Source organism: Taudactylus pleione, unplaced genomic scaffold (genome assembly GCF_031769625.1).
Source record: "Taudactylus pleione unplaced genomic scaffold, aTauple2 ptg000055l, whole genome shotgun sequence".
Taxonomy (NCBI): domain Eukaryota; kingdom Metazoa; phylum Chordata; class Amphibia; order Anura; family Myobatrachidae; genus Taudactylus; species Taudactylus pleione.
Genome location: NW_028284457.1, coordinates 7862512 through 7888291, shown reverse-complemented (window position 1 = coordinate 7888291; position 25780 = coordinate 7862512). Strand labels below are relative to the sequence as shown.

At 42.5% G+C, this 25780-nt stretch overlaps 1 protein-coding gene across 1 annotated transcript in view; it reads left to right on the top strand.

Moving 5' to 3' along the window:
* Positions 1–25780, top strand: part of GRID2 (glutamate ionotropic receptor delta type subunit 2) — a 1139199-nt gene that overhangs the window by 607226 nt on the left and 506193 nt on the right. The window lies entirely within an intron of this gene.

The following is a 25780-nucleotide window of genomic DNA, read 5'->3' as shown; positions in this document are numbered from 1 at the left end:
CGCGCTCCTCTGGTGTTCTGGTACCGGCGGGGTGTAGGGGAGACAGCATGGATGTCAGTAGTGACTGTCCATGCTGTACTTCCAGATGTGCAGCCACAGCTGCCTCGAAGAAAACTTCAGGGGCTATCCTTAGCCCCCCTCTAAACAGGTGCTCTGGCTCCGAGCCGGGCACCAATGAAAATGAGATGCCTTGGCTCGGGGGCGGGGTATAGAAGGGGGACCCTAGTGCATCCTGGGAGGCTGAAAACTTAACTCTATGGTGCCCGATGCCTGACATCATCACCTATACCCCAAGGTATTCTGTGGATACCCTATGGACCCTGATGTAGAAAAAGACTTGAAATAATACTTGACATATATATATATATATATATATATATATATCAACATACACTTTAACAAAGAGTCCAGTGAGAAGCCTCATGTCGATCGCCAGTCTAATTTTTTTAATAACTACTAATAATTTTCTATTGGCAAATGTTTCCTAAAAATAGAAAATAAATGCACATGAACAACTACAACATATGAAAAGCATTGTTTAATATTAACCTTTATTCAGATATATCTATGTATCACCTAGAACATAATTTAATCATTCAGATCAGTTCCGGACATTGTGTTGCTTATAATCTATATTCTATACCAACAGAAAATTATACCCTTGTGCTAATTAATAAAAGTAAGAACTAGTATAGAAAATGTCACAAGTTTCAAAAAATATAAACACATTTATATTCATATGTACATTAAAATATGTTTTTCATTGACCGGTCAACAAGCAGCACATTTAACACTAAAATAGCACATATAGATCAATCTCTCAATAATAATGAAAATAATTAATATGTTTGAAGAAACAATATAAACTCAAAGCCCCCATTGATGGTGCAAAACTAGTCAGAGGTTATCTATGGACACTAGGATCAAGTCTGTGTTACCCACATGTGTGCTGCTTTTGCTGGGAGCTCTGGAGACACAGACGTTTACCTGTAATTGCCAGACGGGATCCGCTCAGCTGGGTGGAGGCAGAGAAACATTGCTACCCATTGAGGACACTCATAACTGGACAGGTATGAGCTTGGAGAATCCCCTGTCTAAAGCTGAGTACACACTGACAGATACATTGGCCGATCAATTGATTGGCCTATGTATCTGCTGCCCGTCGGCCAATGTGTACCCGCGATATGTCGGTGAACATCGGCGTATTGGCTGTGCTGCACAGCCGATGGAAAGATATGTCTGCAGATATATCTATCCATCGGCAGGTGTGTACGGGCGGTCTGCAGACCACCCGTACACACAGCGGCAGCCGCGAGGAGGGGGCGGGACACGCCCCTGACCCGCCCACTGGCCGCCGGGACCCGAGGGTACAAGCAGATGATGACTGTTCAGTGTGTATGAACGACCATCATCTGCAGATATATCTGTCAGGTGTGTACCCACCTTTGGAGTAAAGACACTCCACTCCCTGGGCCTATCATGCGGATCATGCAAAGAGGAGACCTAGTATTACTTTTGGCACAGGTCCCTATTACGAACTGCTTGGAGATTTATATTGTACATTTGTCCTCAATTGCTTGCAACATTTATCCATGTAGACTGAAAAACTTTCGTTTTCATGCAAAGAAAAGAACACTTTTCACAATTACCACATAATTTTTAGTGTGGGCACAGTGATCATTTGCAATTAATGTTTTTGTTTTTTATATATATTCACCTCCTACAATTTTATTATTAATAATATTTGGATTTATATATTATTTCTTCAAAATTATAAATTATTTTCCATATTATTGAGAGATTGATCTATATGTGCTATTTTAGTGTTAAAAGTGCTGTTTGTTGACCGGTTAATGAAAAACATATTTTAATGTACATATGATAATAAATGTGTTTATATATTTTGAAACTTATGACATTTTCTATACTAGTTCTTACTTTTATTAATTAGCGCAAGGGTATCTTTTCTGTTGTCATTGTAGAACACCTGGCCTATAGGTATTTGTTTGTGTGCAACCACAAGCACACTGAGGACCTCATTCAGACCCGCACGCAAGCGCCTATGCGCTTGCAAGCGGGTCAATGGTGAGGCCCTGCGCATGCGCAGTGGCCGCAGTGCATGTGCGCTAGCCCCGGAGCGAGTGACAAATGCACTCGCTCCAGTGTTCACTACTAAAGGGGCGAATGTCGATGTTGATCGACAGCTCGCCCTGTTTTGTAGGCGGGGAGGGGCGGTGGCTGGACAAACGGAGGCGTTCCAGAAGGAATGCCTGCCATTTGTAGGCGGCCCTACTGACATCAGTGGTGATGTCAGTAGGTAGCTTCCTGCTCTGTTAGAGCAGGAAGCTACCTGGGGCTTGCGGGAGACGAGACTCGACCCCAAGGGTCTCGTCACAAGCCCCGATGGTCTCGACCATCACGACCATCACCTGGTCACTCGCTAAAGCTGTGGGTGGTCACCCACAGCTTAGCGAGCGGCTAGGAGGACGGATTTTAAAGAAGAAGAGGCCACCCTCATTCAGAGCGAATGAGGTCCTGAGTCTTTGCTGCTTGAATTATTATATTTTCATATCAATTTACTTTTTATTTATTATAGTATTAGTGCCAGGTTCTATCTTTTAATAATATTCCATGCCACACAATACATTGAGTTAATTTAGTTTAATTTATGTTTTGGACATGCTAACATGTAGATAACATAAAGGGTCTGATTTTGCACGCTGCTGCAACCTCTTTAGCATTTTTGTCATACAGTATACGGTAACGCTAGTATCAGCCCTTCACCAGGTGTACAAACATGCATCTGGATGTACTAGGACTGAGAAGTTCACTTTCAGCATCTGTAGACTGTGTAGTAACATTTGGTGCATCGATAGATGCAACCACCTGTCACACCGTCAAAACTTGCACCAGCCCTATGGTGGGTGCAGTTCGACCTCAAATGCAAATGTTATGCATCTGAGTTCGAAACCACTTCAGCCCATGACTCTCCCGTAACATAGCCATAAGACAGACCATCTCCGTGCGTTTGCTTAGCCACCTCCCGGTCACCGTCTAGTAACACCAAACACATTTTCAAGACAGTTCTGGTGTCAAATTTGCAATTGTGACTATGTAAACGGACTCTGGCTGCATGTGCAGCGTAACTTAGACGCATGCGTAGTAGCAAAAAAATTATCAACTGCTTTAGAAAATAAAATGTGACTGAGAATTAGGCCCAAATGCTCCACAGAACCCATGGCCCCAAAGATGTGAGACAATAATACTAACCACTGTGCCTTAGGCAGATAATGGATGGATGGCTTCTTTAAAGAAGAGACTACTGCAATGCAATGGAAATATTTCTATCCATTAAGTAAGCAAAAAGATACTGTAGCTAATTTTAAAAACTGTGCTCACGCTAGGTAAGAAAGCTATTATCTCTAAATACAGACTTTCTATTTCAAAAGCAGAGATCAAGATACACAAGTAGTGGTAGAATAATTAGTACCTTAATGTGAAGTAATGATGGATTTGAATGACTGCAAGCCAAAACTATATTTCAATTCAAAATGTAAGTGAAAAATATGAAGATTAGTATAATTAACATGTATCCTTAGCTACTAACCTCTTAGGTCTGACCATTTCAAATAAGGTTATTAAATCAGCAAAATGTCACAAAACAAACACCTCAGTAAGATGTCACAATTCCTTTCTATACCATCTACTGTTTGAATACCAATATACATATATATATTGTGATAAGGTCGGGGTAGGGGTCCCTCTCCTGAGGTAGATGGACACCTCCTTATACACAGCAGCCAGGAAACAACACTCCAGTCGTGGGTTTTCATGCAAGCTGGTCAGCACCAGTTTTTATTGTGCAACACCAACAATCAAATAAACAAAACATAAAATAAATCCTAGCCAGTCTGGGCTCTAACTAGACAGTAGGTTCCCTCACTAACAGAACACTAAAATAAGTTCATGTCCACAGTACCTTCAGGTTTGTAGCAAACAGTGTCTCAGAGCAAGCTAACCTGCGGGCCTGCTCTCCCAGGTGTGAGACACTGCACCACGACATTACACAGCTCTTATGAGCCACTTCAAGGTGTAATCACTCATTAGCCTGCTCTCAGGCTGAAAGGCCTAACACCTGAAATGGCCCCATGAATGGAGTCCTCCCTTCTCTCTCACATCCACACCCCCAGGACCCATTATCTGGCTTTTACCATAAGCCAACACTCAAACTTGTTTGCAAAACAGACTTCTCCTGGGGGCTAAACACATAGGACAAGAACCAGGGACACACATAGAAGCCAATCCCACACCTCTCCAGTGCTTCTATCACTATATATATATATATATATATATATATATATATTATATAGAGATGTGCAGTTCGGTTCTCCAGAAATTCGAATTCATCAGAATGTCATGAATCTGGACAGATCCCAGTAACGGTTCTGATCTCCTGCGCAGATCCGGGCAGATCCAAGTCATGGTTCTAGTCTTTCTGTGGTTCGGAATTCGGATTATTACATGCTATTAAGTTATGTTGTTGGCAGTATTAATAAAACATACAGAGTTGAAATTCCAGAGTTTGACCCAGGCACAAGTTTGCAGAAAGGACACACATTCCTTCGCTATAGAAATGTGTGGCTAAATGTTGGATACCAGCAAAAGCAGCACAGTTTTGCTTTCCTGTTCTTAGATCCATACCTTTACCTTTAGATTTCCACTTTTTAAGAATCTTACAATAATCAAACATTACAACAACAAAAAATGAACACTGCCATCCATCAGAGTAAACACACAACATGCCAGCAGTCAGACGAGATTGCAGGGATCCTTAGTAAATGGAGAGAAAGCTTATCTGGCAGCCAGATCAGCAGTGTAATAAGTGAAATGTGAATGAAGCAGTGGATTAAATCCTGCAGGCAGTGAGAGCATTGACCTCTGGGTGCCAGCTGTCAGGGGACATGAAGGAAAGAGGAAGGAGCAGTGGTGGACTACCAATGGGCTGCTTAGCAATGACTTCAGTGACTGATCTTTCTCTGCACAGTTCATAAGTGATTTGCTGCAGTTACTGTCATTGATCAGCAAACCCTTGATGGTTCCCTAGTAGGGCTGGCCAATGGCATCAGAGAGAGTGACACCAAAATGCCGGCTCCTCCTCAGTGACAGAAGCCGGGTGTTGTAGTGAGACATGCTCTTGCAGCACGCGGCTCCTGTCACATAGGAGGAGCCGACAGTGCAAAAACTTGTCTCCAGTGGCAGCCCAGCAGAGGGATTTCCAGCTAGGTCACGACCATTTATGTTAGGCCACCATTTTTGGCCCGCACAGCACCGGTGTGTGAGGGAGATACGGAGACCGCAAAAGGTGTCACCAGACTTGGTGACGCCTCTGGAGCTGGCTGCCTTTTGGAGTTCAGCTGCAGTGATTAGTCATGGACACCCAACACCTATCATGCTGTGCAAGACACTGATACAAGAGTAGTAGAACATAGTCACTGGGAAGGAATCAAGCATGTATATATAGCTCTTATATAATAAAAGATAAGCAGTATTCATTTTAAGGTGGGGCACTAATTGTTAAAACAAAACTTTTAGGGTTCTGTTAATTACTATTTATGGCCAACCGCTGAAAATAAAGATTCCTTATTGCTGCAATTTGGATAAGGAATCTCCATTAGCCCATAGAACCCCATCCGGCAATCACTGATAAGTAATGTGATCACATTGCAATCACATTACTTCCTCCTTTGCCCCTTTAGCTTTACTACTGTGCATGAGCAAGTTAGAGCCACCAACAAGGGGCACCACAATCAGTGGCGTCCCTCCCCTTGGTGACACCCAGTACAGGAAGGGTTGTAGTGCACATGGCATAGCTGTGCACCGTAAAAAGGGGGCATTGCCTCACAGGCAGGTGGTGTGGTCTCACGGCCCAAACCCCCATCTTAGTCACTCCAGGGGTCCCGGAGATGTGGACTGCCCCCGGGGACCAGTGTCTCCTGGGCAGTGTGCAGTGCCGGCTCCCTCACTGTTTCAGGAGCTGAATGCTGCACGTAATGCTACAGTGCAGCACCCGGCTCCTGTCACTGAGGAGGAGTCGGCACTTTGGTGTCACCCCTCGGTGGGTGGCACTCCCTTGTGACACCACTGACCACAATCTATTTTGTCCCCAGGCATCTGGTATGAATTTGCACTCCTAGAATGAAGGCTGTCTATCTGGGTATAACCATCTTTGTGGTAGGATTCTATTAAAAGTACTTTTAAAACAGAATATTTTTGTGACTTTATTATTTTTCATAGTATGGAAAAGACTGAAAGACAGATGCTGGGTAAAGCTGCTACGATGCAGCAATTCAGATTAGCTAGCTTAGTTATTTTAGGCCATAATGCAGTTTTTTGATTTCCATTAGGGTGCGATATTAATCAGAATTGACAGAAAATTATTTTATTATTTAATTATAGTGATAAAGGTGTAACTAAATTACATCTAGACCTTAAGAATCAGTTCCATAACTACGTAGAATATTACAGTGCAAATGATGTATACATTTTACATCATAACAGTAGAATTATTTATTTATTTTCATTGAACACTTACTGTATGAATTATTTTACCACACTCATTCAATGCAATTTAATTATCTGTGATGGGAATGAAGTGTCGGAAGCAATAAAAAGGACACCAGCACCTCACAGCCATCAATATTGCACATTTTCCCTTGTACCCTTTAGAGGTGATGACGGGGTACTGTAATCCTTGGTGATGTGCTGTCATGCTTATTGCCAATAATTGAATCGGCCCCAATTGTGTTAAAGTAGCTGCCCACAAAGAGAACTGAAAGGTAAAACAGCTAAGACTTTGCTGAAGTTCAGTGTTAAAATCAGAATGATTTGCAAAATTCTCTTAATCACCACATGTAATATAGTTACCTGATTGGAAGAACAATCACTTGGGGCGGGATGTCATAGAGATCGAGTCTACCAGTTCGGCTTTGCCCTGTAAATTCCTGCAGCTTTAAAAAAATGATAGGTCTGCATCCTGCACCTCCGGCAGACTTGGTCTCTATTACATCCCGTCCTTGGTGTCATCTTATGCCAAAAATATTGAATATCATGCAGTTTTTCATAACGTTTTATTACAAATATACAAACGTATCATAACAATCTCAAAGTATTATTTTCTTATAGTTTCTTATAGTTGTGAAAGAATTTACCCACTTAAGTGAAAGTATGAACTGGAAATATAATTTATGAAGCATCAATGATTTCCTTGGTTGGAAATGCTGGTGCTTAAAACATAGTAATGCTGTGAAAGCAGTGGGAATCTAATGGTGATACTACTGTGTGACAGATGTGCTATACACTGTCAGCAGAAATACCCAACTTTACATGTCCATAAATATGGGGAGCAGAACATCACAGTGTACTGTACTGTATCTAAAGCTGAACAGAATAAATTAATTCTTAAAATTCAGTGTCCAATGTCATGAACTAATATTAATTATAGTTAAAATAGGTCAATCCAAGTGTTCTCTAATAACAAATGAATAAACCGATCCAATACAACCTCCCTCTTAAAAACATTTACATTCTGTAGTAAATAAAGATCTATCTATCTATCTATCTATCTATCTATCTATCTATCTATCTATCTATCTATACAAAATTCCCCAGCACACTGCAAAGGACTCTGCTACATAATCATAGCAATGAAGATATATTATTTACATATACTTGCAAACATATGATAAGCCACCAATCCACACCAAGGCATCTCTGTTTTGGTTGTCCTAATGTTACATGATAGTAGCACCCACTTTGTGTCATACATTTATGTATTTTCTTAGCAAAAATAGTCTTAAAAGGGACCTTGCTTGAAAAGCAACTAGGGGTTTAATTATACTCGACCATATTCCTGACTTGTGCTTCAATAGGCTGAAGTCAATCTATTTCTTTTAAAATTTAGTAGCTCATCGTGATGTCAAAAATGAAGCTGAAAATGCTTGTGATTATTTGGTAGGTTGAATTTCCAAATACAGCAGTTCCCAGCTACATATATACTGTAGGTAATCAACCACAAAATTTGAACATAAGAGTTTTGTACACTAAATGCATGACTATGATACTGGAACAGTCCCCTGGAACCTAACTGATATATTTCACCGTCCTCTTCAGCCCCAAATTAGGGTTAGTATAACAGCCAAAGGGTAATTTGGCATTTTTGAGGTGGGGGAACTGCAGAGGTACTGCTGAAACTGCCGCAGAGAATACCAAAATATAAATTACAGATGAGAAACGGAGGGCACCATGTCAATTTCAGCAACCGCATAATTGGCATGTTCCATTTTCCCTAATAATGATTAGCATTCCAAAATGGCGAGTATAAAGGGCATTCTTTCTATAGCTAAGGTCCTACTTATTAGTTTTACTTTTAATTTCATTACCTGTTCTTTAACATAGGCTATTAGTTATATTGCAATGTGCGACACCAGATTTATTTAGTTGTTTTTTCCTTAGTAATCAGACTGAGTGTAATATACATTGAGCGTTATTGTGTTGCAATATACATATTGCGGTGGCGCCATGCATGCACATGACCCCGGCTTCTGGGGGCTGCATTCACTGCAGTCCCGAGAAGCCGTGTAGGGCTGCCCAAAAGGCAGAGCAGCGGCTTCCACTGGAAGCTGCTCTCTGCTAATCACATCTCGACTGCCAGTCCCAGGGGGAGGGAAGACTTCCCCCTTGGGCTGGCTGTCCTGTGCGTGACTGGCAGGTGGCACTTCCAATGGGAAGCCACCTCCAATTACAGTGCAGCCCATGCAGTCACGGACTGCACTGGCCACTGAAGTGGAGAATTTTACTGGGGAGGCTGTAGCCCTGCAGACCCTAGGTAAAATACACCACTGGTGATTACCCTCACCCATAGCACTCACTCACAAGTTGAGTGAAAGGTAGTAGCGTTTGTAGGGAGGTAACAGGTGGGGTGTGGTTACAAAAATGCAGGCTTGTCTGACCGTTTCCATGCCATTACATGGTTGTGCATAAATTGGCCATTGCGATCTCCTTCGCAGCATGAGAACTCAGTGCTTGTCAGGAGAGCTGCAGAGTCTGCAACTGGTCAGGCTTGACTTGACGTACAAGCTGCATGACTGCCTGATCTGTGTCGATGTTACTGATGTTTATGCTGTTGTACATCATATGAAAAGGCAGCAGTGGGCTCTCTATTCTTGGCTTTGGAAGGCATTAGCATATTTTAGCAACTGCGAATCGCAGTTGCGATTGCATTAGCATAAATCTCTGAATCAGGCCTAGTGTTTGATGTTAAAATTTATTTAATTTCATTTAATTTATAATAGAAGTGGTTTACACTACAAACATGACAGTCTTTTTATTAGCATGGCTCACAGGTCTCTAAAATCTGCCCTAAAACATAATGTTCCTTGAGCAGATCTAAGAGGCATTGCTGAGAAACCATTTTCCTTTAGATTCTCAGACTATTTCACAGAAAATGGATTTCTGAATTGCATGTCTAGTCATGTTATACATCACTATTTATTTTCTAATACATTGCCTCAGTCCTGCCTATCATTGCAAGGGCTCTGGCTTGCCGTGATGACAATCAAAGTACCGTACAGTATGTGCAATAATGTAGAGATATATAGTTTGTGCCATTGGTTTTGCTGATTTTCACAACATTCCCCACCATCGTTCTCAAAATTGTTTCCCAGTGGGATATGTGATATACTGGATGTTGTTCTAGAGAAAGGCCATGGATAAATGCCTGTGCAGTGCAATAGTTTCAGCATTAACACTTTGCAGTGACAAATGTAAAATGTGGATGTACAGCAGTTGTTGTGAAGTGTTCAAAAATACTTTCATAATTCAATAGCTAATGACTTATTCATCATATAAAAGCTGAAAACACAAGAGGATAATCATTAAAATGATGGATATATAATATTTACTAAAAAATATGACACTTTCAAGTAACAGATGTTTAGACAATAACAGCCATAAAAATTAGTTTGGAATATTAATGTTAAAATTAGTTTGATTTTTAACCATGTATTCTACCTATCATGGAGTCTTAAAAATAGTCTCCAGCCTAAGAAAAAGCCTACTTGCATTGTACAGTCAGGGCCGGCAACATAAATCTTGGGGTCTGGTACACTGATGTCTCTGGGGGGCCCCACCTTCTCACCACCAACCCCGACCTCGCACCCACAAATAACTCCCCTGCATGTGTGATATGTGAAGAATGATAATGCTAACTGAGAGATATGCCAACCTTTAAATAAAGTAAAAATACACTATGACTTACCACCACTGATGATGCAGGCAGGTCTTTAAAGCAGTACTGTAGATGCCTCAGTGGTAGGAGGGATGGTGTCTGTAGCCAGCTGTCCTTAGTCCTCAGTCCCTCATCACCATTCTCAGCCCAAAAGTCCCTTATCACCTTCCTCAGCCTCACACCTTCATCACCATCCTCATACCACAATCACCTTCCTTAGCCCAAACCACCTTCACCTTCCCCAGCCCTCAGCCCCCTTCACCTTCCCCAGCTCTCAGCATCCTTCACCTTCACCAGCATCCTTCACCTTTCCCAGCCCTCAGCCCCCTTCACCTTGCCCAGCATTCTTCACCTTCCCCAGCATCCGTCACCTTCCGCAGCATCCGTCACCTTCCCCAGCATCAGTCACCTTTCCCAGCCCTCAGTCCCCTTCACCTTCCCCAGCCCTCATCAGAGCTACAGGCAAGTCGAGCCGAGCGCTGCCTGGGCCAGACTACAAAAGATCTGGGCGTCGGATATGGGTACCAGCGGCCGCAGTGGAGCACTGAGTCTGCCATGCGTGGCCCCGCTTTGTGCCTGTCTGTGCCACGGGGCCCCTCTGGACCTTTGGGGTGTATCCTTAGCCCCCCCAGTTGCCGGGCCTGTGTACAGTTAGTGTATTACATTATTGATATTACACGTTGGATGGGTAGAAGTTCCGGTGACACTAACCTCATCTCACAAAATGGATTCACCACCCTTGGCCACAATAATTCCACTCTCTCCATTGTACTTCAATGAGAGCAGGCAATGTACTTCAGTCACCACAGGCAAGGCTCCTCTGTCTCTGGAGCTCTGCTGCCTCTCTTTACTGTAGCGCTGTGCAGTGAACGGCCCTTATCCTTTTGCTGCAATCCACTCTGGTGAATTTGGCTAGCTCCCCCCGGCTGTCAATGAGAACCGCCAGGTAGCACACACCCCTCGGGCGGTGCCACTGACGAGTGCCATCCTGCCTAAGGGGCAGATATGCCCCTGGCTGTGACCTAGCATCCCCCGGCATTCCAGTATTGTACAGTGGGCCTCTTTCAGACCCGCTCACAAGCGGCATGCGCAATGCGCGCGTGAGCCCGGAGCAGCTTAGCGAGTGGCCAGGAGGCAGGGTAAAAAAAAAAAGTGGCCGTCCTGACTTAGAGCGAGCGCTCGCTTTTTGCGAGCGCCTCTGAATCAGGCCCAGTGTCTGCTGAAAACCACTATTCTGGGCCTCAAAGTTTTCTTTGCTTCAGCTGGGATTTAGGTAGGTAGTAACGCTGTTCTCTTGGCCCATGGCACCTTAGTGAAAAGTGTTCCCTGTTCTGCATCTACAGCAAACTCCAAACCACATTCAATAATTAATGTATGATTCTGTTAAATTAATGTACCTACACTTTCATCTGTGTTTGACTCCAATAATAGTATAATAACTTATACGCCAAGAAAATTCATAGACGTCCATGCTAACTTGAGGAAAAACTTTATGACTGAAACACACAATAACATACTGTACAGATGTGTACTCGAGTCATAGACTGTGGCTTAGGTGCTTCAAATAGCCGCTTTAGCCTTTTTTCAAAAGCTGTGTCTCATTTGCATCTCTAAAAGATGCAAGAAGCAACAAAACTACATTAGCGTACTGGGGCTTGTGGTGCTTGTACATCTGTGTGTGACTTGCAAATCGGCTCTGGCTAATCCTCCCTCCGCCTTCCGTTATTCTGAATCTGTGACTTTTTTATGTGGAATGTACTAATTCTTCTGTGACAAAAGTCACCACCTAGCACCTCTGTACACTGTGGGCAGCTTTTTACACAGCAATAGAATGGTCACTATGCTACCTGTATTGAAGTTTCTCAGTTGCTATGGGCGTCTCATGTCGTATAGTGTATAGATGCCTGGTATAAGAGGATTCATCTGTATGCTTAGTTACATGTTATACATTTTCATATGTTTAATGGGCAGTTTATGTACATAATATATACTCTTTGATAAACTGTTATAATTTACAATGATCTCTTGTTTGATGGTCAGACAGTTACAGATGTATGTTCTGTACACACTGTCTTGCCTTGTGGACATTTTCTCTCTGCTAATATGGCATAAAATCTATTTATTTGGTTCCCAGCCATCCGTCAGAGTGCCTAGCATTAGGTTTCTGGGAATACCATTTAATTTTTCAGAGCCTCTGAGCTAAAGAAACACATTAAGGCTAAAGGTGGACCTGTACAGAATGCTCTTGCATCCCAGAGCCCCTGCATCAACAGATGGAGCTTAACATGAAGCAGAAATGGCAATTACTATTAGATAATGCTGACATTTTCTATCAGATCATACCTCTTATGTCTGTCTGTGCCTTCTTTTTATATTTGCAGTGTGATGGATCCTGGACAGAAAGATAATGCTGTTTGTTACTGCATAAGTGCAGTCTATCAATGATAGGTACATGCTGATTGGTTGCTATGGGCAATGTTTTCATTTGTCCACTTCTCCACTTTAAGAAGGTTTAATACATTTCCCCCATAGTGTGGTATCTGCATGCAGAACATATGTTCTTCTCATGTACACACGATTTTCTTCTGGGTGTCCCAGTTTCCTTCCACTTTACTGGCCTTGTGCGTGTGTTTGTGTGCCTGCGGTATAGAAATTAGATTCATTTAAAACACAGAAAAGAAATGTTCATGTTACACGTGCACGTTACAACTATAATATTACATAATATAAGTTTTAGGCATTAATTTAAAACTACTTTCAATGAAACTCATGAAGTTAAAATACAGCAAAATAAAAGAAAATAGAATAGTATGTATAAGATTGGAAATCTATGAATAAATGTTATATATTAATAAATGGGTTGATACAGTATGTGTATTATGTCTCTATTCCTTGGATTGACATGTGTGCTTTTCTTAGATGTGCACAAATTGGAGCTTCCATGTATTCACAGTAATTGACTAGCTCCTTAAAATAAATAATTTATTTCCACTCAGTAACAGGTGTGTAAATAGTTCATACACTTGTTCTATACCATTTGGAATCGCTATGAAATGGTATGCAGTCGGGAAGCCGGCGGACCTAATCCCGACAGCTTGCTTCCCGACTGCTTAATCCCTGTGAGGGTTAAATGACAGGTGCCTAAATCTAGACGCCTATCATTTTACCGACGCCAGGAGACCGGCGCCCGGCATCCCGATCGAAGGGACAATGGGCTCCGAACGAGGACAGCTGCGGGGGGAGGGATTAGGTTTATTGTTCCCAGGGTGGACTTAGGGTTAGGCACCCCCCCAGGAGGTTAGGTTTAGGCTAGGGGAAGGGGGGAGGGGGATAGGGTTATACACCCCCAGGGGGAATTAGGGTTAGGTGGCGGGAAAGGGGGGGTTAGGTTTAGCCACTTAGAGGGGGGATCAGGGTTAGGCACTGGGGGGGAAGGGTAGGGTTAGGCACCCCTATGAGAGGGTTAGGGTTAGGGGGTAGAATTAGGTTAGACAATACTTACCTTGGACGATCGGGATTTCCTCCTCTGCCGGGATGCCGCTGTCAGGTTTCCAACCGCCGGGCAAGGGTCCGGCGGTAAATCATACCGATTCCCTATGAAATACCGGCAGTCAGGATGCCTTCTATCAAAATGCAGACAGCGGCATCTTGATGCTCAGTATCCCGACAGGGGTTGGGTAAGTATACTAACCATCGCCCCTTCTCCCCATAACCCTAACCCTCCTTTCTTGCTCTCTAACCCTAATCCTTCCCACCACGCACCCTAACCCTGTAAGTGCCTAAACCTAACCCCCCCAGTGGTGCCTAAACTTAACCCTCCTGTCTTAGTGCCTAACGCTAACCCCCCCAGTGGTGCCTAACCCAAACCCCCCACAGTGGTGCCTAACTTTCCCTCCCCCAAAATTTAACCATAACACCCCGCTGTACTTACGTTCAGGATGGTGGCTGTCAGGATTCCGGTGTCGGTCTCTAAACTGGTGTCGGCATTTCAACGCCAATGTTTAGTCCCACGTCTGGATTTTAATGCCAGGATCCCAACAGCTGGCATCCTGTCCAGTGGTAAAATGACTGCATCTATACCATTCCAAGAACTGAAGTGAAGCAGTGTGAATATATGTGTGTGTATATATACTATCAGTGTCGGACTGGGGTATGAAGGGCCCACTGGGGGAATGCAGTGATACTGGGGGAATGCAGTGAGAGGGGCCCATACTTATGGGTGTAGCCAGCCTCCAAAATGGGACTGGGCCTCTTTAAATATATACATATATATATATGCAACAACGGCTTGGCACTCTTCCTCTTATGTATAGATGGGTGCCCTCTGCAGATAATCACAAAACAGGCAGCAGTGGCAGCGGCACTCCTCAGTAAAGAATATGAGACTGGTTACAAAGAACCTAATTTACTTCTTCAACGTTTCAATCACAATAATGATTTTCATCAGTCTTCCTGATGAAAATCATTATTGTGATTGAAACGTTGAAGAAGTAAATTAGGTTCTTTGTAATCAGTCTCATATTCTTTACTGAGGAGTGCCACTGCCACTGCTGCCTGCTACATATATATATATATATATATATATATATATAGTAAATACTACTAGTGAATTTATGATAATGTACCAGATTAATAACAGTAGTGCATTAAAAATACACAATAGTCCTGTGCAGTATAATTTAAGTGCACAGTCTGGAACCTGTTCCCTAGAGGAGGAGGTGGGTCCTCAGGCAATGGGGCCCACCAGGGATTTTCCCTGTACCCCTGTGGGCCAGTCCGACCCTGTATACTATTGTTTGTTACTCAATAGTAAATTTATTTTCTACACTTAGATAGTTTGTTGGTTAATGTTGCAGTTACACATTGTTCATTTGTTTACTCGCATTCGGTATGATTTACCGCCGGCCGCACAGCAGCGGCAGCCCGACAGAGGAGGAAATCCTGATCATCCTAAAGGTAAGTATAAACTAACCTAATTCTACCCCCTAACCCTAAAACTCCTTTAGGGTGCCTAACTCTAAACTCCCCCCCTATGTATAACCCTAATACCCCCTCTAAGTGCCTAAACCTAACCCCCCCTTCCCAGCCCCCTAAACCTAAGACCCCCTGGGGGTGCCTAACCCTAACCTCCCCCATGGGGGTGCCTAACCCCCCTTCCCCTAGCCTGACCCTGACCTCCCAGGGGGGTGCCTAACCCTAAGTCCCCCCCGGGAGCCCTAAACCTAACCCTCACCCCCGCCCCACCCGGCATCCCTTCGATTGGAATGCCCTGCGCCGGCCTCCCAGCATTGGTAAAATGACAGGCGTCTAGATTTAGGCGCCTGTCATTTAACCCTCACCGGGATTAAGCAGTCGGGAAGCCAGCAGTTGGCATTGCGTCCGCCGGCTCCCTCCCGTTTAATCCTAGATTACCAGTAACACAAGACAGGCCAATATTTGTAACAATTCTTTTCTGTGCAAGATCATTTCAACATTTAATTTCTAATCAACACATACATTAACATAAACACCTCATTAGTTAAGCTGGGTACACCCTATAAGATCTATTGTCCAATATATCGTTCCAAAGTGGATCAGAACAATATATTGTACTTATTGTATAGTGTGTTTGCCCAATCCGTCATTCACTCCCGTCGTCCTATCTGCTGTGCTGTACGTCAGATGGGACGATGCTATGAACAATGTGGTGCACATTGTGTAGTGTGTATGCACAATGGCACGACCGCACGATATATTGATCCAATCTTTCCTCTAAAGACATCACCTGAACTGCCAGTGATCTACTTGATGATTGCATAGTTTGTACAGGAGAAATGATTAATTGGTATAATTGGATACAGTGCAACTTGATGTATCGTCCCCCTGTTTGTAAGATTGCATAATGTGTAGTCTCTGTATCATGTGTTCTGGGATTTAATAAAATGACCTCACATTGTTTTTTACATCTTTTAGCGTGTACCCAGCTTTCTCTGTATGCTTCTTCCAGCGGGATCCAGTCAGAATGTTGATATTCAGAATATCGACACCAGAATGTCAACAGGCTCTGAATGTTGACAGTCAGACATATCAACATGGACATAAAGTGGACAAGGAAAATGTTGACATTCACAAACACCGACATGTTCATAATGTCATCAATTAAAATGTAGACAGTACATGTTTATGTTATTTTTACAGTTAGGGTTAGGCTTAGGTTTAGAGTTAGGCAAAAATTTGCAAAAAACGTTGACATTTATGAATTACCTAGGTCAACATGCTGACTGTCGGCATTGAGATCTTGTTGACATTCCGAATGTTGACTTTATATTCCAGCACTTTAGCATTATTTAAATCTGAATCCCAGATTATAGAGAGAAGGCTAAAAACCTTATATATATTCTCTGTATGTTTTATACACCTAAGATTATTCACATAACTGTCAAAATGATGGTCCAAAAGTCTGTTATTATTACAGGCTCACATTGTAGATTATTTGGCGGTTAACTCCACTTGCTAAGATCTATTTTAAACTCACAGATCAGAGTTTATGTACAATTCCCCATAGCATATTCGTGATTAAATTAGATTGCAAGCTCCACTGGAACAGGGACTGATGTGTCTGAATGTTTAATTGCACATTACATCTGAATATGAATGCACTGTAGAAATTATGATGTTTACTCAAGAAGGCAAATTTACTAAGTGCTATCTTTTGCAAGTTGGCATTTCAGGGTGTGTTGAGGCCCAAAATTTAAAATGGAGATTACATTAAAAGCAAAATACAGTATGTTTTGCTTTTAATATTATTGTCGTCTGAATTTCAGGCTTAGGCCCGTATTCAATTTGAGTCGAGCGGCGATACTTTTTCTCCTCCCGGACTTTTCGCCTACATCGCGTGTTTTGCAGGCGGAAAAGTATCGCGCACGTTCCCGCGTATCGCCCTATTCAGTTTAAAAGTAGGCGAAAACGGGAGCCGGCGAAATTTAAACAAGTGGAAAGTACTGTCAGATTTGGGGAAATCAGCCTGACACCCCCCAAAAGATGCTCTGACATGGAGGTTCGTTATAATACCCCCCGATTTGGCTTGCTGAAGGTATTTGGTGTTTTTAAACGGGCTCAATAGCTGCTGAATAGCGTTTTTGTGTAAGTGGTGAAGAATAGTATTCTGGAGATTTTTTTTGCTGAAAATAACTTATCCCTGCAAATGTGGGGTACTTGAAAACGGGGGTCACCATATTCTAAAGTTGCTAACGTTAAGTTGAAAAAGTCATGAAAAATCCACCTGCCACAAGCACCTGCAATGAAAAAAACACCAGGGCATACTTGGGGACCCCCCCCAGAGTAAAGTTCGCTAGTTTTTAACTTTGTCCCCTAACATTTTTTTTTTCGCCCCCAAATTCAAAGTGATTTTTTGGGGTGTTCTTAAGTGTTTTTTAATTTTTTCTGACACAGTTTACCTTTGGGGGACTATCTGAAGGCTGCACGGGGGTTCCCGCAACGTTGCACCCCAAAACCCCAATTATGCACTTTTTTCCGCCTGCTATTCATTGGCGAATCTTTTTTGCCTATTACATTGCATTGACTTGCCGCCTAGGCGGAAAGTCTTTCAAATCGAATACGGAGTAAAATCAAAACAGGTGAAAATGACATCATTGGCGAAAAGTTTTTGCCAAAAACACGCGAATACGGCTTTTTGCTCCAAACTGAATACAGGCCTTAATCAGAAGCATTGGGTTTTAGTGAGTTTACCTCAAGGGGTGCTATGTAGTGTAAGAATATATATTGCTCCTTGCAGGATAATAATATTATATTCTTTTTTAGGAAATAGCTCCAGTAAGGTATTCATATAAACGTCTTTTTATGTCAAACTGTTCAAAAACTCTATTTTACTGTCTATAAAAGCATAGGTGCAAGGTAGTTTAACTACTGCTTTCTTATAGTGCATTTGAATATTATTTCTGATGATCACTGTATAGCAGTACAACAAGATTTTATATACACATGCTGTAAGTCTGTAGCTGCTTATGTGTAAGTCACATGTATCACATTGTATTTAAAATAATAGACACTTTTCCCATAGACACACTAAAAAGAAATGTTAGATAAGCCTCAGAGTGAAAGTTTAGCTCGTGGCCATGCAAACTCCAGCTCACTAGGCTGAATGTTGGCAGACAGTTTTTGGACTGCACCTCTTGGTAGGTTTTCCAGCTGGAGAAATAAAGCAAAAGATGCCAATACATCATGGTGGCTAGCGGATACTTGGATAACAACACTGGTATTTTGCAGGACGATGCCTGACGGGACTGTTGAGAGGCTTAAATAGACAGATTTGTACATGGCAGCCACAGCTTGCACCAGCCGTTGAAAATATTGCTGCAATCTGTTATGTTACAAAGAGATAAAGCAGAAGGATTTTACATAGTTCTGTTCAATGAATTTTCCACAGATGTTGGGTTTGTTTTGCATTTTCTTGTCTATTACGATTTTTCAATAACTGATGTACTCAGTTTAAAATTAATCTTTACATAACGTATACACAGCTAATACCCAACTACTGTCATTCAGTAACGCAAACATCACTGTATCACCTTTACATAATGTATTTGCCCCTTGATCTACTGCATACAGATAAACCTGAGAAGCAGAGAAAACTGTAGTTAATCAAACTGCAGGTTGTTCTACATACATAGTTATTTGTGTGCTTAACTTCCCCTCCTTAATGAAAAATCATTGTGTGGTATTATTTTCATTTTTTTAATATCTAGAATTATGACATTCTTTAGATGTAAGAAGTATATTATTAAACATTATAATTTTATGTGAACAGAAAGTGAATAACTGTGCTTCAGTTTGCATAACAATTATCCATTTGCAGTGCTACAGAAGTTAGTGGTGTCAGATCCGTCCAAGCCTTTCTGCCTTAGGAAATGTTCTACAATTCCCATCAATGGCATCATGCACAGTATTTGTAAATTCACAATTAGCAATTTATAGTCTATGAATAGAGCTGGGACAGCAGCTGTCAATTCATTCTGCTGTGTGGTATGGTTAGAATAGAACTGGGAACACTTAAGGCCAAATTCCTATAGTAAACAGGCAATTGTGAAATATTCTGCTGAACAGTTTAGAAAAAATCCCTCATCTCAAATTGCAAATAATAAATTCCTGTCACTGACAGATATATCATATTGTATACTCTCTAGTGACTTCCAGAGTCTTTCAGTGCCTGATCAACTAATAGGCTGGTTAGGCAGCAGCCTAGTGTGCCATGATATGGAATGTGCCACTGCAGACACTGGGGGTGTATCTTGGAGAGAGATAACATGGGGAAGTTGGCCAAAGCAACCAATCAGCTTCTAACTGTCATTTATCTAGCACAGTCTATGAAATGACAGTAGCTGATTTGTTGCTATGGACAACTTCTTCACGTTATCTCTCTCCAAGGCTTGATGCATCTCCCCCTTAGTGTGTGAAGTTATTTTAGCATTTATAACTTCTCTGTCCATGCAGTTTTGCATTCTAGTTGTTCATCCATCTTCCTGGAGAGTGTCAAGGCTTTGTTTGCCGATCACATGTTGTAAAGCAAGCAGTTTTCGTAGTGTTCACAAAGTCAGGCCACTTATGTTACCTTGGAAACTGGTGGCAATGTGGTTTCAACTCAGGGCCTTATTTATCAATGTTCTATCATTCACAAAGTGCTAAATGGTGCTCCAGCCAATCAGCTCCCAACTGTCATTTTTCAAACAGATGACAGTCGGAGTTGATTGGCTGGAGCACCATTTTCATACACAACGAGTTGCATCACTTTGTGTGAGTGATAAAACTAATTGATAAGTTGGTATGCTTGATGTCACATGATTTTGGCCTCATTAGCTAATTTGCACAAGAGTAACCAGCAAAATGCCAGCAATGGAGGAGCACAAAGTTACAGCGGTGATAGAATATATATATATATATATATATTTATTCTATGTAACAATGTATTTGGGTGTTAGCGCCTATTAGTATTCAATATATATGTAAAATTAAAATGTTAATTAATACACAAATCAGTGTGATTTGTGTATGTTTCTGAATGTCAAGTGTGTTCTGAGGGTTAATTTAAAAAAAATGATGTGAGGTCCCCCCCAAAAGGGTAACCAGCCCTGGACTTGCCAGCCTGTCCTGGTACCTAAAATTACAGGAAAACAAAATGAGTAGAGTTCCACCGTAAATTAGGTACCAGCACCAGGCTGCAGGGCCAGTCCTGGTTTTAATTATAGGGGGAAAAAAATAAATAGGGGTCCCCCTCTAATTAAAACCAGCACCAGACCCTTCCTAGTGGGGGGGGCTGATGCCAGAGCCAGGGGAGCCCTTTCACCGGGCCCTCCAGCCGCAGCATCAGTCCTGAACACTAGTCAGCCCAGGCCAGGGATCCCTGGGGAGTTGGGGACCCCCCCAATAAAGGGGTCCCCCTCTCCTGGACACCCCTGGCCTAGGCTGATAGCCCGGGGCTATCCTGCCACCCTAGGGCAGTGGGTGGTGGGTTGATAGTGTATGTAGTGTGTAAAAAATAGAAATATCAACATTGTCTTTACAGCCTCCCCTGCATGCTGGTACATGGAGAACCACAAGTACCAGCATGCGGGGCATTAAGGGCCCACTGGTACCTGTAGTTCACCTGTAAAGAAATGTGTAAAAATAACACAACACACACTGTGAAAGTACAGTTTTATTACATATATATACAGATACACATACTCACCTACATTACCAGGAGCTTTTCCAAAGTAGGCATCCAAGGTCTTCTTAAAACAAAAAAACAAAAATTGCGATCCATGCAACAAATAACGACCAGGATTGTTGATATCTCCCGAATGAAATGCTCAGACACGATTTCTGCCTTTATAGAGCCGTATCTGAGCATTCATAAACTTTAGTAACCTGCAGATCTCCATTGACTTCAATGGAGGAGCCATTCATTGGCATACACATACACTATCAACCCGCCACCCACCACCGGAGAGGGGGGCCCCTTTATTGGATCCCTAGCGGTCAGGACTGATGCTGCAGCATGTTGACCCGGTGAAAGGGCTCCCCTGGCTGTGGCATCAGTCCCCCCCGCTAGAAAGGGTCCGGTGCTGGTTTTAATTATAGGGGTACTCCTACACCATTTTTCCCCCCTATAATTAAAACCAGGACTGGCCCTGCAGCCTGGTGCTGGTACCTAAATTATGGTGGTACCCTACTCGTTTTGTTCCCCGTAATTTTAGGTACCAGGACAGGCTGGCAAGTCTGGGGCTGGTTAACATTTGGGCAGGACCTCATGTAATTTTTTTAACAAAAAATTAACCCTAAAACAAAAAAACAAAAAAACAGTCTGCACATATAAAACGGACAGGATTGACCAAATACACCATCAATCAAAACGATCCTGTCAAAACCGGAAGCTTGATAAATTCACGATTTTTTAAGTGAATCGATCCTATCAGAGTTGAAAAATGGGACAAATCGGGACCAAATCGAATCTTAGTAAATGCACCCCTAAAAGTATAAACATGCTCAACAGAAAAAAAAACACATGGTAAAAGAAGCCTTTAGTGATATATGCTATGTGAAAAGACTATGGGCCTCATTCAGAGGTGGTCGGAGGATGCAACCGGTCGCTCAGAAACTGGGCGGCCACTTGCATTCTGACCGGCCGCCTCTGTTGCGGTCGTTAGGCTGTGGGTTAACACCCACAGCTCTAACGACCGCTCTGGTGATGGTCGCGATGGTCAGAGACCATCGCGACCATCAGGGCTTACGACGAGACCCTAGGGTAGGGTCTCCCTTGTCGTATGCCCCGGAGAGCTTCTGGCTCTGTCTGAGCCGGAAGCTCTCCACTGACATCACTAGTGATGTCAGTGGGGCCGCCCCCAAACGGTAGGCGTTCCCATGGGAACGCCTCTGTTTGGGCTGCCACCCCCCCGGCCTGCCTTCCAAATGGGGCGAGCTGTCAATCAACATCAACAGCTCGCCCCCTTTGGATCGAGACCCGCTACGACCGGCACTATCGGTCGTAGCGGGTCTCACGCATGCGCACGACGGTGCTGGCGCCGTCGTGCGCATGCTGTGTGGGGGGCCATCGACCCGGTCCGAGAGCGTCGGCGCTAACGACCGGGTCTTAATGACCCCCTATAAGTGTAATGTGCAACATCTAATCTGCATTCCAGGGGGTATATTTACTAATGTGAGAGTTTTTAGAAGTGGAGATGTTGCCCATAGCAACCAATCAGATTCTACTAAACATTTATCTAGCACCTTCTAGAAAATAATAGCTAGAATATGATTTGTTGCTATGGGCAACATTTCCACTTATAAAAACTCTCACTTTAGTAAATTTATCCCTGATATACTTTGGAAAATCATTAACATTAAAGGCACCAATATCATCCAGGTTCTTCTATATTCCTGGAACCACCACTAATATTCTCAACGTAAAAAGAAGGAGTTGCCAAAAATGTAATATGTTCAACAATAACTTATACGTAAAAACAACACAATATCTCCATACATTTAGAAAGTAAAAATCAGGCTTTTTGCAGAACGCCCTTTCACCAATGTCATCATAACACAGATCAATCACACATAAGTGACACATATAATAAATTCCCCAGAGCACTATGTTATCAATATCTGAATTTTTGGGAGGACAGATTTTGTCAGTTTCTCTCCATCCATCAAATGGGTGTTTCTGGGTGTCAGCTGGGTGTATGCAAAGGATAGAACCATCTCATGGAATTGAAGTGGAAGTGTCATGGGCATGTTACCAGAATTACAATATATTCTAAATCATATGTATGCTGAGGTGATGCCTATTTCAGGTGGATCTTTTGCACCCTGCATGTGGCAGGTGTAAGTGCCGATACTAGTGATGGCGGTTAGGCTATCTCTTGATAAAAAGTGAGGCAGTCCAATGTTTGCTCATTATAACGTATGTATAGTCACATTATCGTTCCTTTTGCAATCCATCCGCACTGCAAATGTGGCCAGATTGTCACAACAAAAGTGAATCCCTGTCACAAAAGTGTTAACTAAATGTTTATATTTGTTAAGAAGAACCCAGTAAAATGTGACCAAGTCATCACCAAAACAGTAAATTAAAACTAACACCTTTTTAAAACTGAATGCACTTCAAATGTTATACAAACCAAATAATGTGCTGTTCAACCCAATATTAAAAGTTACATTTTCTGCAGTTGAATAATTGTATTAAGGAAGCAAATATTAATCAATAACGCATATGTGTAAAATTATAAAGTTTATATATTCACATATTAGTTAAAAACGGTATCCATGGTTGACATTTACCATGTCGGCATTCATTATGTCGACTACACAATGTCATTACTAGAATGTCAACATAGTTTAAGGCATAAGGTCGACATCCTCAGAATGTTGACATGTTCACAATGTTGACATCTGAAATGTTGCCATGTGTAATGTCAACATTCTCAGAATGCTGACCGTTGGGGCTGCTGGGAGGGTTAGGATTAGGTTGTGATGGGGTGTTGGGTTTAGTGCATGGAATAGGGTTAGGGATAGGGTAGGTATACTTGCCAGCATGGATGTAGGCACGATGAATGTGGACATGCTAAGTATGTCGACATGCAGCATGACAACATTGCAACCTAATGCATGTCGCCATGAGAACTGTCACCCTAACGCACCACACCCCTTAAGAACTTCATAAAATATTTTCACTTAATAAAACAACAACATCTGTGGTTAGAAAATCTCAGCAGTTTTAGAGAGCACAAGTTATAAACGTTACATGCTTCAATAAAAAAATAAAGAACTTGAATTACTAATAGATATAATGGGACTAAACTATTTAATGTGTGTGATTGCTATATTGTATACAGGGTGTGATGGAGAAGAATGGGCAAGTATGCAGAAATGTTCATCCTCCATAACACCTACGAGTTGTACACTGCTTTTTCCCTGTTGTACCTCCCCACAAGTACTTGCACATTAAAAGTTACTAATAGAAATAGGTATATACAGTAGTTTTGCAGCAAATCGACCAAACCCAGTATTCCTGCACACTCTGGGCTTTATTCAGAGGCGGCCGTACGGTCTACGACCGCACGGCCGCCTCGATGTTTGTCTAGTGCGCATGCGCAAAAGGGAGCCAGCTCCTTTGTGCGCATGCGTGAGACCCGCTACGACCGACAGCGCCGGTCGTAGCAGGTCTCTTTCCAAAGGGGGCGAGCTGTCGATGTTGAATGACAGCTCGCCCTGTTTAGAAGGAGGGCCGGGGGGGGTGGCAGCCCAAATGGAGGCGTTCCCATGGGAACGCCTACCGTTTGGGGGAGGCCCCACTGACATCACTAGTGATGTCAGTGGAGAGCTTCCGGCTCTGACAGAGCCAGAAGCTCTCTGGGGCTTGCGACAAGTGAGACCCTACCCTAGGGTCTCATCGTAAGCCCCGATGGTCGCGATGGTCAATGACCATCGTGATCATCACCCTAGCGGTCGTTAGAGCTGTGGGTGTTAACCCACAACCTAACGACCGAAATAGAGGCAGCCGGTCAGTTTCTGAGTGACCGCTTGCATCCTCCGACCGCCTCTGAATGAGGGCCTCTGTCCCCGCACATGAAGTTTGACAAATTTTGATAAAATACAAATTTTCGTGATATGATTTTCTATACACTCCTTGGGACTGATTCAGAGGTGGTAGTGACCATGGCTGCGTCTTTTGTTGTTGCCCATCTGTAACTTTATGCAAATGCTGCTACAAAGCCCTTACCTGGTTTGCATCCAGCATCTGTAGACACTGGCTCCTTTAAAAAGTATATAGCAGACATCACTAATGTTGGAAAAGGCTCATGTGTGTACTGCTGCATTGAGTCCCGCCTGTACACAGCGGGACTCGCGGGTCTGAGACGCGCGTTTCACTCTGCTTCCTCAGTCATATCTATATATGAATATATCTCTGATGGGGTTGGCATTTCAAATTGATCCTTGTGTATAGGACTTAAACCATGACCCATATTTATACCGTACTATATATATATTTTTTTCTCTTCAGGGTCTACATATGTATGTATACTTGTTGATCAAGAGCCTTTTCCAACATTAATGATGTCTGCTGTATACTTTTTAAAGGAGCCATTGTGCTATTATAAGGAAGTCTAGGTCATTTGACCTAAGGGTGATAATCCTATCACCACTGATAATTTATATACTTCTTGTAATATTTCACCTGGCTTCGCAATATTTATGATATTGTAATTAGCTTTACGCTCTGTGTTTTTGTATCGTCTATGTGTATTACTGTTTGTTCGCTCCTTTTCTTGTATGTATATATCAGTACTGCCCCTCCTCCTTTGGCAGAAAAACGTTTTGGGTCTGAGCAGGCCTATACCTGCACATGTATTTTTAATGTATAACCAATAAAAGTTATTTATTAATGTTTATGGAATTGTGATACATATGGTATACAAGAGTGCCCCTAAAAAGAGAGTTCTCTTTCCTCTTTCTGTCTACACT